Source organism: Rousettus aegyptiacus, unplaced genomic scaffold, assembly GCF_014176215.1.
Source record: "Rousettus aegyptiacus isolate mRouAeg1 unplaced genomic scaffold, mRouAeg1.p scaffold_m13_p_12, whole genome shotgun sequence".
NCBI lineage: Eukaryota > Metazoa > Chordata > Mammalia > Chiroptera > Pteropodidae > Rousettus > Rousettus aegyptiacus.
The window spans coordinates 18142770-18146881 of NW_023416287.1; the positions used below are offsets into that span (position 1 = coordinate 18142770).

Consider the following 4112-nt stretch of genomic DNA (forward strand, 5'->3'; position numbering starts at 1 on the left):
TTTGAATTGCACCATTTTCAGGGCTTGAGCTCTTAGAGATTTTAATCTGGCTCAGGGCCTGGGACGGACCAGACTGTAAGACCATCTGTGATCACTTCTTGATTCCGTACTTTTGCCGAAATACACCCAGGATGGTTAGGTTTCACTGTGCAGACTTAGCTTCAGGTTCACATTCACTTGGAATAGGAGCATGATAAAATGTGTTCTGGAGCTGTGATCAAGGAATCATTGCTCTAAATGTTTGCACATGCTGCGGAGAGGGGAAATCCAAACATTTCTACAAAGCAACAGATGAGAAATTTCCCAGGAATAAACTTATATCTTGGCAGTCTAAAAGTATGTAGCACGCACGCTCTGCTCTGGGAGTTGGGAGAATCCACTTGAACCACATGATCTCCAGATGCTAGAAAAGGAATTCCCAGATACTTTTGTGCTCAAAGTGTCAAAAGGACTTGGTCAAAGAAGAACTAAGATGCCTTGGCTTCCAGTTTCAGGAAATTGAACATTTTACTCTGACTTTCCAGAAAAAAGAAGGGAATGTTGAATGTAGAGTCACATGAAGTTAAAGCTAGTGAACACTGCAAAAGTCAGATTTCCATTTTTTTATTCTGTATTGGATTTTATTTATAAGATTGTCACTAGTTTCATCAATGCAGTAGAGTATAGACTATCTGAGTCCAAATCTTGTCTCTATCAACATGTGAGATGTTGGTTGTTACTAAACTTCTCTTTGGTTTTTAAAATCTGTGCTTTGACTTTTTAAATCTAGAAAATGTGTGATAAGGATTAATGGTGTTGATTCATGTAAAATACTAAGAACAGTGTCTGGAATAGTAAATGCTATATAAATACTTGCTGTTATTGATACATTTTGGTTATTGTCTTATTGGCTGTTATTATTTCAGTTGGCAAATATTTAGGTTCCATTTGGAGTGTTGTCCCACCATTTTATTCTGCTTCATGATTGTTTCTAGGGGAAATTTTCTGCAGTTAATGTACACTGAATTCAGTTTTTGCAATAACTCTGTATGAATCTGTCAGTATTTTCCTTGCACTGAGAGGTAGTCTCATTCTCTCATTTTCCAGATGTGGAAACTGAATCCCCAAAAGGGAAAGTGACTTACCTAAGATTACACAGAGACAGAGGCTAAACCAATAGTAGAACCCAGGGCTTCTGACCACTAGTTTAAGTCTTGGTCCACTCGGCATGGAGTCCAAGAATATTGACCTTGGATATTGATACAATCTATGTATCCTCTGAACTCCACTGACCCACAGGAAGACTTGGAACACTCTGTGATTCTACATGTTCACCAATAAATATCTTTTATTTCTATCAAAATTGCAAGCACTTCAAGGGAAAGGACTGTGGCTTGATTACTTTGGAATCCTTGTTGTGTGCCTAACACTATGCTTCCAACTCCTGAGGGAAGGAATTATTGCCTATAACACCTTGGATACTAGGGGCAGAAGCCCAGTAAAAAGAACTAATAAATGCCACCTATCATTTTTTTTTTAAAAAAAAGAGGAATAAAGGGGTAAAGAAGAGAATATTTTTCAAGAACTTAATATGTTTCAGCCACAGTGCTGTGAATTTTGACCACTGTCCCATTTAATCCTCAGAAATCCTTTATGGCATTGTCAATTTCCACATCTCAGATCAGGAAATTAAGGTTCACAAAGGTTAGGAAAATGACGTTGAGTCTCTTTATAAGTAAATGTTCAAATCTGACACTTCTCTGGTGTACTATGACCTTCTAGAATCCAATAACAAACATAGAGTGAGAGGTGAAGCTGGAAAGGAAGAGTCCTAATGCTTTCTACAGGGTAAAACAATTTTTTTATTCTCATGAGAAAACTATGAAATCAACTACATAAATTGTGAAAATATGAGTCGTGGTTGTATTTGTTCTGTGACAGTTTGGAAAGTGCATATTTTCATCAAGCTAGAAAAAGAAAACAAGGAAAAATTATGAATTTTTCAGTCTTGTGCATAAAAAGAGACTTGTCATTAATTACTGATTAATCTGGCTCCACACTCCCTGCAAACATGTTATCCATATTAGAGTTTTAAATAAGAGACAAAAAGTTAAGCTACAGGTCTTACATGGAGAAGGATGATTAGGTCTGGGTAAGTTTCATAACAGGAAAAGGCCCAGAACTGGAAAGAGAGTACCTGTGCTAGGCTGAAAAATGGCCCCCTAAAAATCATTAGGTCCTAATTCCTAGAATCTGTAAATGTTACTCTATTTGGAAAAAGGTTTTTCCAATGTGATTAAGGGTCTTGAAATGGGAGATTATCCTGTATTATACAGGTAGACCCTAAATGCAAACACAAGTGTCCTTATAAGAGACAGGCAGAGGGAGAATGTGACATATACCCAGAGAGGAAGAGGTGATGTGAAGATGGAGGTAGAGCTTGGAGTGATACAGTCACAGACCAAGCAATGCTAGCAACATTCTCTTCTCTAGGAGAAGCTGGAGAGGCAAGGAATGGATTCACCCCTAGAGCCTCCGGGAGTGTGGCCCTGCCAACATCTTGAATTTGGCCCAGTGAAACTGATTTTAGACCTCTGGCCTCCAAAACTGTGAGAAAATAAATTTCTGTTGCTTTAAGCCACCAAGTTTGTGGTAATTTGTTACAATACTCACAGGAAACTAACACAGTGCCTCCATGTTGTTAGCAAAGTCTCAGCTGACTGTCATCTCCTTCCTATCCATCTGGCACCTCCAAACAGAGTTTCCAAAAACATCCTAATACTTTTTGAGTGTCTTCTCTGCCAGGCATTATGACAAGCACTTTACCTGCAGTAGCTCATTGAATGCTCATAATTCTAATAGGTAGATACTAGTATTATTCCTATTTTACAGATGCATACAATGAGGCTCATAGGAAAAATGGTGGGGCTACACCTTAATAGGTGATGGAGGTAGTATTCAAATTCAGGTCTGTCCAAATCTAAAGCATGCATTTTTAACCTCTATACTGTACTACCTCAAGCTCTCTGGGTTAAGTCAGGGTTTTAATTCTCATATCCACAGATGGTATTTCGTTGAAGGGTATATTTATCTGAAGGGTATTTCAAGGATGCTGGACCAAAGGTGACCACATTTACCTGCATTCCATCTCAAGGAACTGAGCTGCCACTTCCATCTGACTTTTTTTTTTTTTTTTTTTTTTTGCCAAAGAGAAGAGGATGGCCAATCCTATAGCATATAGAATGCTCAGGTTAAAGTATCTCAGAGATCCATTTGTTCAAACTCCTCATTTTATAGATGAGGAAGCTGGGTCCAGAGAAAGAGAAGGGCATTTTAGGGTCACATATAGAAGATTTAAGCGAAATTGAAGTCCAGGTCTCACTTCAAATCTAGGGTTGATTTTACTACACACCACACTGCCCAAAGTCATGGGTGTTGCTATGATCTAAAGTGGTGACCAAATTCTGGGAACTTGCTAGAAGGAAAATGAAAAAATGTTTTCCAAATCTTCTCAAAGCTATAGTGCTCCAGGGTCTTCATTCTCACCTGGTCTACTCTACAGGAGTACAGCCACTGAGATGGTCTGGGCAATTGGGAAGAGGAAGCTTCTTCATTGGTATGGAGGCTGAGGAGATCACAATGATGTAACCACATCCTAAATGGGAGAAGAGCAAAGTCAAGAATTCATAAATTTCTAGAACTGAAGGATTTCTAGAAATCTCTTGAGTGGAAGCTTTGAAGAAATAAATGGAGGTAAATTGTACCTTTCACAATCAGCTGGGAACTGATTTGGGAAACTCAGTATGCCTAATAATGGTAAAGGCTGAACATTCTTCATCCATCTTCATACATGTCCACTCAACAAATATTGAGTCACTCCTAGTCTCTGACTTCATGCCAATATGGTGGTTTAAGAAAATAATAATGTATTTAAAGTGCTCCATATAGTCAATACACAATAATTGCTTAATAAATAATGCTACCAAAACACTAATTATAGTAGCTGTAATAGCCACTGTCTTTAAGACACGTGGACCCCGCTTTGTCTGGGTTCCGCCACCAGTTGCATTCTGGAGCTTGTAGTCCGGATGTGAGTAACTGATCAGCGCGCAGGCGCAGTGCCACGGATTCCC

The 4112-nt window shown here is 38.7% G+C and overlaps 1 long non-coding RNA gene across 1 annotated transcript; it reads right to left on the bottom strand.

The window, feature by feature from the left end:
- Window positions 1-1554: 1554 nt before the first annotated feature.
- Window positions 1555-3832, bottom strand: LOC118609993. The gene is made up of 3 exons (XR_004953624.1): window positions 3744-3832; window positions 3526-3634; window positions 1555-1946 (listed from the first exon to the last, which is right to left on the bottom strand). It is a non-coding gene; the product is annotated as an uncharacterized LOC118609993 (long non-coding RNA).
- Window positions 3833-4112: the final 280 nt, after the last annotated feature.